The 15,293-nt window shown below is 42.9% G+C and overlaps 1 protein-coding gene across 2 annotated transcripts in view; it reads right to left on the reverse strand.

Moving 5' to 3' along the window:
• The window catches only part of LOC110518297 (zinc finger protein 516), a 52,373-nt gene extending 43,031 nt beyond the window's left edge, over nucleotides 1–9,342 (reverse strand). Inside the window, exon 1 of one of the 2 annotated variants that reach the window (XM_036973837.1) lies at nucleotides 8,517–9,341. The gene's annotated coding sequence lies outside the window, so the exon portion shown is untranslated. Of the gene's footprint in view, nucleotides 1–8,516 lie in introns of both variants that reach the window. The other variant, XM_036973838.1, reaches the window with a different exon arrangement.
• Between the last annotated feature and the right edge of the window lie 5,951 nt (nucleotides 9,343–15,293).

Consider the following 15,293-nt stretch of genomic DNA (forward strand, 5'->3'; position numbering starts at 1 on the left):
TCAAATAACCATCCTAGACTATCTCTCCCTCCGTCTGGCTTTTCCACATGAGTAGCTTTGTGAGAGAGATGCTTACTAAGAGAGAACACAACCATAACAAATATTTCAGTTTTTTTTTTTTGGGGGGGGGGGGGGGGGGGGAGAATACTATAATGTGCATGAAAGCAACATTGATTATCACTTTATTACTTTATTACACACTTGCGTACGTAGGAACACAGAAACACACTTCTAGTGAAGCAATGTGTTTAAACACAGCTGGGCCTGGCTACTGGGGGACCCCTCCCTCACACACACACACACACGCAAGCACGGACGCACACACACATGCATGTACACACACACACACACAACCCAATACACACCCATACAAATAGGAACATAAATATCGCCCTCCGTCATGCAAGGTTGGGTTGACATCAGTGGCTAACGATCAGGTCCTCTTTAGTGAATGATCAGCTGTAGCCCAGAGACATTTCCAGCTTGTTTCCCTAAGTCATTCAGACATTGAACATCACCAGGCTTCAAAGAGCACAATAACTAGGCCTACATCCATCCTGTTCCACTCTCAAAGCACACATCTACCCAGGGTCCTCGTCTAGAAACTAGATCATCCTCGTAGAACTCAAGTTAAGTGGAAAGCAGAGACATAACTCTGTTCTATTTCGAGTTACTTGTCATCCACAATTATTAGGGATGACGAAGCAGATCCTTTGTTTTCGGTAAACAACATATGTTGTGGCTCACTGGTGTGGAAATATATGCCCCTTTCTTTCCAATGAGGTATTTTCTTGACAATATTTCCGTCTGTTTTACGTGACCCCTTTTGGCTCAAGAACAACCCAGAGGCAAAAGTTTTGTATAGCCACTTTAAATATGCTTCAATGAGTCTGCTGGGATGTTTGTATGTGTGACTGTGACTATTGGGTGTGGTCTTTGTGTGAGCCTGTCCAGCCTACGATGCCGTGCTAATCTAATCTAATAAGAGCATTCACTAACCACCACGAAGCAGCCTCACTCACAGCAGGACCACGTCTCCTGCTGTTCACTTCATGGACCAGCAGAAACAACATGCCAGCTAGTTGTCCCACTGTACATAAATCTCAGCTAAATGACGTGTTTGCTTACAAGTAAGTATAAGAGCTCTAGTACCCGACTGGGATTCAAAGGAAAATCAAAGCACCACTTTCGTGGCAGAAAAACAGTAGCATGTGTTTTTAAACCAGCGTTGTTTTTAAAAAAGGGGGTCGCCTCTCGAGATTCGAATGAGATATAGGCTGAAGCCATCGTTGCCCCAACCCCCCCCCCCCACCCCACTTTGTTGACCTTCAGAACACAGGGTTTGGATTAAGTTCGTAGTGTCCTCATCTCTCCACCCCTTCACCCTTCTATCCCTCCACCTCTCTACCCCTCCCACCCTCCACCTCTCCTCTCTTCAGACCTTACGGTTGGGTGTTTAGAGCTGGCTGGGGCTTAGCGACTGGCGGTGGCTCATCAAATATGAACAAGGTCGTGAGGAAGGCCACAGCCTCCGTCACACAGCAGAGACAGACGCAGAGGCATGGCCAGTGGAAGGCAGTGTCAGGATGAATAGTGTCAGGCCACTACTAGTGTTAGGTAGAGATGGGCACGGTTATTTGAACACCCGAACGGACATTAGTGTTTGAACACTTGCGAAACCTACAGAGATGTCACACGTTTGTTGTTATTGTTGGCAAATCAAAGTGGTACCGTCAGTGGCTCCATGTGTAGCAGCCGACGTGAGAGATCGCTAATCAATGCAAAAATGGAATTAAAATGACAGAATTAAGTTAGTTAAATGAGAAGGAGTAGGCTACAACGAGCAGCCACCGGGTAGGCTGCTGTTTCATCTGAATGGAGTTGTTGTGGACAAGGAAGGGGAAATGCAACAGAATAGCCTCAATTAGCCTAGGTTGCTAGCTTGGCTAGCTTCTGTACATCGATGCGATGCAGTCAAGACAGTCACTACCAGATGGGATGATAGACAACCTATGTTTTTATCTCTATCTGCATAGAGAGATACCAAAGGCTAAAACAAACATATCGAGGACATATTACCTGTTAATGTAGACAAAACAGGAGCAATGACCTCACCTCGTTCATATCCCACTTATTATTGATTTAATGATTATCATTTGATCAACCGGGACTTTTTACCAAAAGGTTTTCTTTGTTGATGGAAAAGTCATGTTCAAAAGCTAAAGGCCTAATTCAATCAATTTCATTTGATGAAGGCAATGGAAGAAGGTAACTGATCAAAGACAAAATATGATTATATTAGCGAGCGTTTCATCACAGTCATTTTTTAACTGTATCATGTTGGTCTTATTCAACTCAACGTCTGCTTATAATGCCATTATTCTATTGAGCAGTGGGCCTATTAAAAAACTTGGATCGATAATACCAGTGAGCTAGTCGCTAGTGACATCTGGGCTGGACAATGAGCTCGCCCCAGCGCGCGCACACACACACACACACACACACACACACACACACACACACACACACACACACACACAGAGAGTATCTTTCCAATCCCTGATTGCATCCACGTGACTCAGGGCTACTTCTCCCTAATCGTATTTCTCTTCTTTAATCCCTTAGCAATCAGAGCAACAATGCCACCATTGGTTCACAGAGCAGGCAAAAAAATCTATTAGACATATGTTCCTTTACTACAGCATACCACAACCGATGGGGATTCAAATAATTACTGTGAGTATTAATCAAAGGAGTGTTTTATGAATGTGTTTGTGATCTGCTGTGGGGGTTAAGTTACTGACTCGCCAGGAGTGGGGCAGATGCATAATCAACATGGTGTTGTTCAAGCATTCTCTCTCACTCTCTCATGTGAGACGAATGGCCAATAATAGGCATGATGTGTTAATTGGAAGGGAAGCATTTATGTGTCAGAAGGACACTAAACACACACTAGGTAGTCTCGAAATCACCCAATCAAATGTTCCGTTGAAACTCCTCATTCAATCTCAGATTCAGCATTCCAAAATCAGTCTCACTACAACAGTCCCTGAAACACAACGGTGACACTTTTTGACAATGCTTCTAACAAATAATGAAAATGTTATTTTTAATGCTTATTCATGAAGGTGTGTTATCAAGTGTTACCAATACACCCTATTACATGTTACCCCATCACAATAGCACAGCCTCTTGACTAGCTAACCATGCAGTCTCAAATGTGCCATGTTAAATCCCTCGGCCCCAGCCTCGGCCCCAGCCTCCCCCCGACCTCATGCCAACCCCGCTCCTCTCCTCTAACCCCTAATCCCACGATGACTAAATCATTTTCTTCGGGTCTAATTTGGCCAGATATCTTGCTAGATAGCTTACTATCAAGCCCATACTTACGTAGCATGGCATTTCATTGATCCAGCCATGGGGTTGCAGGTGTGACCCAAATATGGGGATTACACACCCACCTGTTACCCTTTGCTCAGAATTAGGAGAAAACACACGTGTGTGTGTGTGTTTGTAGTGATGATGAGAGAAGATACAGCAGTGCCTTAAAGGGTCTGCAGTCAGTCTTTTTGCCAAATACATTCCTTTTGATTATACTGAGGACATAAGCAATAAGTTTCCTATGGAGGGGCTCATTTATAATTTAATCCAGGAGCCACAGTCTTTCTGAACTGGCAGAGAGAGACTGCCCTTTCACAGGAGGAGTCTTACTGTGCAGCTGAAATCAATGCCGTGGCCACAAACTAACACAGCCAGGTACCACTACCTATCAGTCTGCCGATAAACTAATTATGGGATTGTCTGTAGACAGCCGCCAGGTACAGATTCCATTAGAGTAAATTAATTTAATAAAAACAAATAGCTGTTTTAGCTGTTTTACCCAAACCAAGTGAGCCACACAAAAAAACGAGTCAACACTGTGTGTATGGATAAAAGACTATAGGAAGTATTTTCTACTCTGGATACAGGTTATGCAACAACATTACGTATCTTAAATCTCCTAGAATGTAGTAGAGGTGTGGTGTGTTTACCACATCAGCCTAGCCCATTAAGGTGTTGCCAGGGTAGACAAAAATTGAGGAAACAAAAGACACACAACTGTTGAGTGTTGCACCTCAGGTTATCCGGACAAAGAGACAGGATACACAGGAAATTAAGATGCATAACCAAATGGGGTTCTATGGATCTTCCATAATGTGATGATATAAAATATAGTAAGATGTGTATGACCCCTGTGTGTGTGTGTGTGTGTGTGTGTGTGTGTGTGTGTGTGTGTGTGTGTTGTTCAAAAAGCCCAATAGGAGTAATCAGTAATGAAAACAGCAGAGGGAGTTACTGGTGCCATTCAGCTAGGGCCTGGTGCGATTCAGCTAGGGCCTGCTGCTGTGGAATGTGAGGCACCATTCACATGGGTAAAAAATGCATTGCAGCCACCACAAAGGCCTGCCTTGTCCTCATTGTTTCACATAGAACACATTTGGCTCAAAAAATGAAATCACTAATTTGACTCCTACAGATAGAGAACGGGAGGGGGAACTATGACAAAACGTCTTTGAAAGACATTTCATGGTACAGTGTGTAAAGTTTAAGTGTGATAGGCCAAGAGATGGAAAGTAAAGTAAGCACACAATCTACTTAAGGAAGACTTTTTTTTAAGGAAGAATTTTTTTTTAAAGCATGATGGTAAAAGGCAGGTAGCCTGGTGGTTAAAAGCATTGGGCCAGTAACTCCCTGAGCCAGCGAGTTGGACAAATCTGCCATTCTGCCCTTGAGCAAGACAATAACAACTGCTCCCTGGATGCCCATGACGTGGTTGTTTTTAAAGGCAGCACATCTCTGATTATGAGGGTTTGGGTTAAATGCGGAAGACACATTTCGGTTGAACGCATTCAGTTGAGCAACTGACTAGGTATCCCTCTTTCCCAATCAAATACAAACTCTGTTGGGTCATGTATGTGCTACTGTGTGACTTCATTGCAACAGTGCTTTTCCACCAGTGGCTTTCTTCTGTGAAGCTGTGCATTTTTGTAGCCCCAACATGATCAGCTGTGGATCATGGTACAGTATGTTGCTACAATGTGGATCTTTAAATAAATAGATATTTAATCAAGATTTAGAAAGCATGTTAAACATGGCCACCGTGTTCCTATTTTCATATATTTAAACTTATATTTGTGAGATTTGGAGATGCCACATGCACATGCATGTCATCACAAGACTCTGAACATTTATATACAGTCCCAGTCAGGGGTTTGGACACACCTACTCATTCAAGGGGTTTTTCTTTATGTTGTTACCATGTTCTACGTTGCAGAATAATAGCGAAGACATCAAAACTATGAAATAACACACATGGAATCATGTAGTAACCATAAAAGTGTTTGTGCACATAAAAGTAGTGCACATAAAAATAACTTTTTAAATTCCCATGTACCTAATAACAAATACAAATGAAATGGGTTTCCATCGCATTTTCAACTCTACTGATGGTTTTGTCACATTCTTTGTTGTTGCTTTATTTAGCTAATGTGCCCACTCCGGTATTGGCACACTCACATGTGCTCTAGCCAACATCTTGCGTGTAGGGGCGGCAGGTATCCTAGTGGTTAGAGCGTTGGACTAGTAACCGAAAGGTTGCAAGATCGAAGGCCCGAGCTGATATAGCAAAAATCTGTCGTTCTGCCGCTGTGTTCCTTGTTCTTAAACCTTCTTGAAAATAGGAATTCGTTCTTTAACTGACCTCCTTACTTAAAAAATAAATAATAATCAACAGGGCAGGTATGGTCCACATGATGAGATTAGTACAGACAAAATAGCGAGTTTAACGAATAGTTTTATTTGTCAAACTGCAGCCAAGTATTGATCATCATGTCACCAGAATAAGACCCTCGATATTTAATTGGAAAAGTGCATCAAGCTTGCCACCTTGCACTTTCACCAACCTGTTATTTCATCTGTAGCCTAAGAAACTGCATGCGTTGCCGAATCGTAGTGGGAGCATCAAATAACATGTCATTTCGTGACTCCAAATGTACTTCGATATAAAGGTTATTATACCAATATTTGCGCACAAAAGCGTTCCCAGAGCCATTACTCGCATCATTAATTGTGCCAACACAAAAAGATCCCACCATGCCTTAGTGTATTTGTTTAGTTAACATTTAGAAAGCTTACCAACAAATGTGATGTTTCCATCAGGCCTGTCATGACATGTTTTTATGCAACATGTAATTTACTCGCATTAAAAGGTTGGATTGAAACGTTTTTAACTGTAATGAATTTGAAAATAATATGTAGGCCTATTACGACAGGTGGCGCTCCAGTGGATTATCATTCTAATTTCGTTGGCTACTCAGTTCTGAGGGAGAATACAATTAGGCTACGTCGTGTGTTACGATCATGTCCAAATGTCACGGATGATTTTGTGTATCTAAAAGAAAAAAAACTATTTTCATCAGCGGACTTTTGAAAGGTGAATACAATTTTCCTATACGTCTGAAACCTGATGCCGCCAGAGACAACAACAACTGCATCCTGTAAAACACGTGGGAAGTCTAAAGACACTGTCCCCAATGCTGCATTCTGCACCGTTATTAGCCTGCTTTGTATCAAATACGTCAAGTTATTTTACACCTTTCAAGTTTCTAACTATATCGTAACTTTTTTTTCAGCACGCAGGGTCATTCAAAACACTCAACTCTGATTGTACGCTACATTGCCAACGAAATGTAGCCAGACAAGTTCACTGCTATACTTATACGTTGTTGCAATGTCCTCGAAACAAAACAGCCATGTTTTGATATTATGACATTCTTCAAATCAGGGCACAGGCAAATAAAACAAAATAGTAGCCTAATTGAATGACCACTCCCATTCCTCATCAAGTAACACTGTATTCACACGGAGTCAAATACGTTTGTCTGAGGCTATAATACCATTCCGACCTGCAACCAGCAACAATAATATGTATTTAACGACTTCCTTTCCCAGTAAGACAGTAGACAACCGTTTTCCCCTTAGGAGAGGTATGGTTATGCAATATGAGGGAATTACTCCAGATAGGCCTAAGGCTACTTGGGGCACTATATTTTGAGAGTGCCGGTTCCACTCATCTTTTGATTCTATTAATGACTTATTTACATTGCATGGCACGTTTCTGGCGTATTTTACTCGTGGTGGTCTCGTTGCCGTAGGACTGTACAGGTTCAATGCTCTCTGTCCCTGTCTGTTACCCTCTGTCACCGGCTCTCTTCCTCTCTCGTGTCACTTGCGCTAAGAATGTAGAGCACCGGCGTGACGTCCCAGCAACGTTATGCATCGCATACTATAACCTACAGCTGGCTTAAATAGCTTGGAACTTCATATTTCATTTGTTAGCCTATACGGCAATATATTTGGGTATTGTGCCTATAGCCTTTACCGAATGTTAATCTTTGTAGTCTGCTAGTAAATAAAACCAGTCAAATAAGTAAATACATGTTAAAAAATATATATATATTTTTTAAAAATATATGAGGTTTGAATAGGCTAAGTGTAGCCTAATTGTTTCTACCAGACATCTGTGCGCAGACGTGTGATTTGCTCCCTTGCCCTACGTGGACACTACTTTGTGATTGTGACGTCACAGCCCTCCTGCTTTCTTTCCTTCCACAATGTCACACACATCTCTCCATGCATAGGAGAACGGGAGAATAGTTGTTTGTTTAGGCTTCCCCATATAGAGCATAGGACCTCCGTCTACAATGGCGCATTGAAGTTTATAAAGGACAATAAGACACGTAGTTCAAAAGTTGTGCTCCATCTGATTCCGACACCCCCCACCCAGCATCTTTCGACTCCACACCCCCGCCACATGTTTTGCATCCCCCCCCCCCCCCCACCACAGAGTCGATTTGTAATGAGCTCCAACTAATTTTGTTGGTAGGCTATTTAACATGTTAAAGAGCTCAAAATCAGTTATTATGAACGCATGAAATGTGTGTCATGTTCCTCTAACTAAATGACAGCTATGGCATGTCCATTAGACCTATGTGTAGGACATTGGACTTCCTAATATGGATGTGCTTTCATCTGTCTCTGCCTGTTTTAAGGAACAAACAACAAAGTCGATTAAATATCCATTTAATAATTGACTACGATTATAAAAACAACAAACATGAATCTAGTCAACCATGCACTTCCAATAACGTTCCTCCAATCGGATTAATCCCTTTGGGTTTTGATGTTGCATGATTACAGAGCAACCTTTTCAACTTCACATTTCAAGAATATGACAAAGCAAAGGTAGCCTATATTAGGGCAGCTCTATCCAACCCATAAACCACGTACGCATGTTGTTATAGATCCAGACTATTGATAATGGAATGTTTGTTGTGTTTGTTTGATATAGTCTCACGTAGGTTAAATTAATAGGTTCGTATTTGCTCCAACTCCTACTCTTCGACTCGGCTGCCATTCAGAACCCTCACCAAACACACGGAAGCGAAACATCAATGTAATCTAATATTGTTACGTACCTGTGTGCAAGTGTGTGATCAAAACATATCCTGGAAGCACTCCCGAAGAATAGGCGAACGCAAAAGGTGAAAGCATGCGCTGTATGTTGAAGTGCATATGATTGAGTGAGTCGAAACCACTGTGACACAGGGATAGTCATCGGTCTCCCAAGTATTCAATGCACTAAGAGCTTGATTCCTCTCGAGCGATGACGATAAGCAAAGCCTCCAATTGCTTCTTTAACTCCTAAGTAGAGCCTATTTCCTGGACTGTGTTCCATTAGGAGCAAAACCAAGACGTTTGCGCCTCGGTCGTTTCATGGATACACCTTTCAGTGGCTGTGGATGGTCTCTCCCGCATTAAATGAACTATTTACTATTGTCTCCATCAGCACAAAGTTCTTGATACTATACTAAATCAAATATTCGGTTGACATACACGACGACATGACATGTTGGCCCAACACTTGTATATTCGCCAACATATTGACTATCAATGTGTTATCATTTGGATTCAATTCAGACAGGTTCTCAAACCTGCTTACGCACGTCGTAGATAGAAGCCGTTTGGAATGCATGCAGTTACAGACAGAGGAATCAGATAAATCCCTAACAAATAGCCTAGATGAACTAGTCTAACTTCTAATTGGCCTACGTAATTATAAGTAATATACTGTAGCGACCCACGCTATACGATTCCCACCGAGTTAACATATTGGCAAGATGCGTAGGGTGTATACCTTTCACAGAGACCCGGGTTCGCTTCCCACGCTCTAAATGAGCTATATCGGTGTCAGAAGTGGGGCCATGGGATTGCACCGTGAGGCTGAAGTTAGTTGAAGCACGGGGACGTACCTTCCTTTTCGAATGGGGCAGTGTAGCCCTCGTTTAATGAGCCATATTAAAATTCCACAAAGTGAGTTTACCCCATTGGTGCGATGCATACGGTGTTTTGCCTTTCCAGAGACCCAGTTAGCTTCCCGTTCCATACGTTCGCTACGACACCATGGCATTTTAACTTTTTTAAATCATTCATTAAACACGTATTAGCTATATTAAAATCTTTACGAAGGTGTAATTACGTTTTTATTCTGTAATGATCGGTAAAAGCAAAGTGTATTCATTTGTTAGTTGCATTAATACAGGATATGTTTGTAACCTACTCTATTGTTTTTGATACAGTGGAATTCACTTGTGGTGTTAAAGGTAAAATAGTAATATATTGTTTCAGTGAAAGAAAATATCTGCGTGGTAGGTTGGCCTATTTTTGTAGACTCACTAGCATAGGAAGGCTGTATAAGCACACCGATTTGAAAGATACATTTAGGGTTATCGGTTATCTCTTGATCCGCCTAAATTGACTTTAGACTATGTTGAATTTAAACGAAGAGGCCTAGATAATATGAGACTACTTTTAAATTGTGCCACTTTGAATTCAATTTATGTTGTGGGTAGATTCATATCTGCATTGCAGTGAGTAAGCCCTGGATATAGGGAGGGTGTTTGCTTTGCATGCATAGGGAAGAAGCCTTTTTCCTAACTTCTGATGTACCAGTGATTTAAGCCACCGAGTTTTATCAACCACAAGCCTTGAATCGGTACCCACTGATACACCACACTCCAGCTCACAATGGCTTTCCTGAGCATACACATACACACTGCCTTCAGAAAGTATTCAGACCCCTTGACTTTTTCCACATTTTGTTAGGTTACAGCCTTGTTCGAAAATTGATTCAATATGTATTTTTATCAGCAATCTACATACAATACCCGATTATGACAAAATAAATACCTTATTTTACACAACAATTCAGACCCTTTGCTGTGAGACTTCCATTGATCATCCTTGAGATGTGTCTGCAACTTGATTGGAGTCCACCTGTGGTAAATTCAATTGATTGGACATAATTTGGAAAGGCACACACATGTCTATGTAAGGTCCCACAGTTGACAGTGGATGTCAGAGCAAAGACCAAGCGATGAGGTCAAAGGAATTGTCCGCAGAGCGCCGAGACAGGATTGTGTCGAGGCACAGATCTGGGGAATGGTACCAAAACATTTCTGAAGCATTGTAGGTCCCAAAGAACACAGTGGCCTCCATCATTCTTAAATGAAAGACGTTTAGAACCACCAAGACTCTTCCTAGAGCTGGCCGCCCAGCTAAACTGAGCAATCAGGCCTTGGTCAGGGAGGTGACCAAGAACCCTATGGTCACTCTGACAGAGCTCAGGGGGGGGAGCCTTCCAGAAGGACAACCTTATCTGCAGCACTAAACCAATCAGGCCTTTATGGTAGAGTGGCCAGACAGAAGCCACTCCTCAGTAAAAGGCAGCCCTCTTGGAGTTAGTCAGAAGGCACCTAAAAAACAAGATTGAAGCCTTTGGCCTGAAAGCCAAGCGTCACGCCTGGAGGAAACCTGGCACCATCCCTACTGTGAAGCATGGTGGTGGTAGCATCATGCTGTGGGGATGTTCTTCAGCTTCCAGGATTGGGAGACTAGTCAGGACCGAGGCAGAGAATAACAAAGCAAAGTACAGAGAGATCATAAAAAACTTTTTAAAAATCTGCTCCAGAGCTCTCAGGACCTCAGACTGGGGTGAAGGTTCACCTTCCAACAGGACAACGACCCTAAGCACACAGCCAAGACAACTCAGAAGTGGCTTCGGGACAATGAATGTACTTGAGTGGCCCAGCCAGAGCCCGATCAAACATCTCTGGAGAGGCCTGAAAATAGCTGTTCAGCAACGCTCCCCATCCAACCTGACAGAGCTTGAGAGGATCTGCAGAGAAGAATGGGAGAAACTCCCCAAATCCAGGTGTGCCAAGCTTGTAGCATCATACCTAAAAAAAAAACAAGAGGCTGTAATGACTGCCCAAGGTACTTCAACAAGGTACTTCAACAAAGTACTGAGCAAAGGGTCTGAATACTTATGTAAATGTGATATATATATATATATATATATATATATATATATAAATATATATATATATGTATATACATACACATTTGAAGTCAGAAGTTTACATACACTTATGTTGGAGTCATTAAAACTTGTTTCAGAATTACAGAAAATGATGTCATGGCTTCAGAAGCTTCTGAGGCTAATTGACATCATTTGAGTCAATTGGAGGTGTACCTGTGGATGTATTTCAAGGCCTACCTTCAAACTCAGTGCCTCTTTACTTAACATAATTGGAAAATCAAAAGAAATCAGCCAAGACCTTAGGAAAAACATTTTAGACCTCCACAAGTCTGGATCATCCTTGGGAGCAATTTCCAAACACCTGAAGGTACCACGTTCATCTGTACAAACAATAGTACGCAAGTATATACACCATGGGACGATGCAGCTGTCATACCGCTCAGGAAGGAGACGCATTCTGTCTCCTAGAGATGAATGTACTTTGGTGCGAAAAGTGCAAATCAATCCCAGAACAACAGCAAAGGAAAGTATCTATATCCACAGTAAAACGAGTCCTATATCGACATAACCTGAAAGGCCTCTCAGCAAGGAAGAAGCCACTGCTCCAAAACCGCCATAAAAAAGCCAGACTAAGGTTTGCAACTGCACATGGGGACATAGATCCAGTCTGATGAAACAAAAATAGAACTGTTTGGCCATAATGACCATTGTTATGTTTGGAGGAAAAAGGGGGAGGTTTGCAAGCCGAAGAACACCATCCCAACCGTGAAGCACAGGGGTGGCAGCATCATGTTGTGAGGGTGCTTTGCTGCAGGAGGAACTGGTGCACTTCACAAAATAGAAGGCACTGTATATTCACACACACACACACACACACACACACACACACACACACACACACACACACATAAAAAAGACAAGTGACTAAATCATTATTTTGGGAGAGATAGTTAGACATTTAAAAGTGCATATGCATTGAACATGTGTACAGTACACACAACGCCATATGACAACGACATGGCCATAGGGCCCCCTTCCTCTTTAAGCTTCTCTGCAGTGTCTTAGACTAGTGCTCTGAGATGCTTCTTGTCACAATAGAGGGGTCGTACTCAATACTCCCTCCACCTCTACCATCTGAGAGGCAGGGAGGGTCAAGAGACAAGGTGTCCTCTGTAAGCCAGTCATTCAAGAGGCTTCTCTGTCATTTGTCAAACGTCCTATTGCGGTTCTTTATTCACACAGCAATGACTGCTTCAGGTTTGTAGCAGAACTTCAATGAATCATTCGAATCAATGTCACCCTCTAGGCTTCATTCATACTCATACACAAGTGCGGGCTTTTAATAGCTATTCTACTTGTATTCACCACAATGCCTTACACTTTGTAATATTCCACTCATACAGGAACGCGACAGAGACTATATTTATAAAAGTCCTGTAGTTGGGCTAGCTTGCCGTAACAGTGAAGGTGTGTTACACAACTGACTGACACCACAACCCCTTGTGCTCAATTAGCTCCCAGTACATTATTGACTCCTTGCTAATTGTCAGCTGTTTGGTGTGCACCGAGAACCTTACTGCCTTACCACAGGGATTGAAGGGGAGTGCTTTGTTACCTCACGGCCAATGACCACATCATGAGCACACGCAATCCCCACCATAATGCTATACAATATCAACTATTAATGTGATGTGTCAGATTACTTGTTTTGAATAAGAGGCAAATAACTAACACTTTATTTACCCTCTCTTTTCTATCCTCTATCCTTTGTCATTTTTTATCAGTTGCCTTAATGTGCTCTTCCCTCCCTCCTCTCTCTCTCTCTGTCTCTCTCCCCTCCCTCTCTCTCTCCCCTCCCTCTCTCTCTCTCTCTCTCTCTCTCTCTCTCTCTCTCGCTGTCTCTGTCTCTCTCCCCTCCCTCTCTCTCTCTCACTCTCTCTCTCTCTCTCTCTCTCTCCCCTCTCTCTCGCTGTTTCTGTCCTCCCCCTCACTGTCTTTTTAAAAGCACTGTTTGATTTTCCCTCTTATCAAGTTCCACTGTGGCCTTAGAGAGGGGATCCGCCCCCACCATTGATCCTGCTATTTTAGCCACGTCGTTGAGGACCGGGAAATATATCCGACCACAGGCCTTGGCCGTGCAACACGAGGCATTACATCCTAACAACCCCTGCTATCAATGGCAACAGAACAGGTAACCAACCCGAGTTGGTCGTGAACACCACGCGGCGTCACACAAACATCAAAATGCTGTTCTTCTGTAAAAATGTGTTGAGATGTGAAATGCACCATGAATAAAATGTGACTTGACATCTAGGCATTACACATTGGTCTCATCTGCATTTGACCATTGAAGTGGATATTGATACAGGTCCATGTTGCTGTGGAAAATTAATTGTTTGTTGGGTGTGTGATTGTGTTGACAAGTCTGGCCTCAGATAGGGAATAAGGCAATTGATTGGGAAGTCCCAGGTTGCATCCTCCTCCGCTAATATAATCATGTGGTGTAATCATGTAATATCATGCTAATCCTATCTTGGATGAGAAAGTGGACTCCTGCGCAGCCAGCAGCCAACCCAGGAAGTGAACCCATTTCCTGTGGGGGCTGTGTGTGTGTGTCTCTGGCAGTGCATTTTAAACAGCAGTGACTGCAGAAGGAGGAGGAGGAGGAGGAGGAGGGAGCCTGATGGATACAGCACACAGTGATGCTGCTGCAGCACTGAGATTGTCTCACCCCTCCTCTGCCTCTCTTCACCAGAATTACCACTGTCTGAAACCCATTCTCCTCGACATACACATGCACGCCAACTTGCACGCAGATAGACACGCATGCACGCATGCAGGCACACACACATGCACGTACGCAGGCACACGCACACATGCACACACTATACTCCCTTCATCAAGGCCACTGTGCCCCCCCCCCCCCCCCCCCCACCTCACTCACACATACAATCCCGGCTGCCACAAGTAGAAGAACGAGATCATTCAAAGCAAGGGAAGCATGCACATAGTCCATGCTGCTGCGAGAACAAAGAACAAACACAAAACATCAAGAGTCCGTGAATGTATGTGTTTTATACAGTAAGCTGCCATCCTCTCAATACAACTTGAGAGGATAATATGATTCCTGAGCTGAGGGGGTTGAACTGCACATTGTCATCGTAACCTACCTTTACAGCTTACATTGTACACATATCCTGTTTCGAGAGCACAGAGGCAGGAAGTACTTTTTCATTCTTTGCCATGCATGGTTTCTCTTTCAGTGATAGCCTCATCATATGTAACTGAGGAGAAAGGAAGGATACACTCTCCTCTTTCATCAATGTCTTTTAAGTACAGGGCTGCGCTTTTTATTTTACCTTTATTTAACTAGGCAAGTCAGTTAAGAACTAATTATTATTTTCAATGACGGCCTAGGAACAGTGGGTCAACTGCCTGTTCAGGAGCAGAACGACAGATTTGTACCTTGTCAGCTCGGGGGTTTGAACTTGCAACCTTCCAGTTGCTAGCCCCAGGCTTGGCTCTAGCAGGGTCATTTTTAGCTGTTTGAATGCATTAAAACAACTTTTATTTGTTGACAAATAGTTGAATAGACCATAGACAGCTTGTCGAGCATCTCGTTCCAAAATCACGGGCATTAATATGGAGTTGGTCACCCCTCTTCTGGGAAGACTTTCCACTTGATGTTGGAATATTGCTGCGGGGACTTGCTTCCATTCAGCCGCAAGAGCATTAGTGAGGTCGGGCACTGATGTTGGGCGATTAGGCCTGGCTCGCAGTCAGTGTTCCAATTCATCTCAAAGGTGTACGATGGGGTTGAGGTCAGGCCTCTGTGCAGGCCAGTCAAGTTCTTCCAAACTTCTTCTGTATGGAC

This window comes from Oncorhynchus mykiss, chromosome 3 (genome assembly GCF_013265735.2).
Source record: "Oncorhynchus mykiss isolate Arlee chromosome 3, USDA_OmykA_1.1, whole genome shotgun sequence".
NCBI classification, from domain to species: Eukaryota; Metazoa; Chordata; class Actinopteri; order Salmoniformes; family Salmonidae; genus Oncorhynchus; species Oncorhynchus mykiss.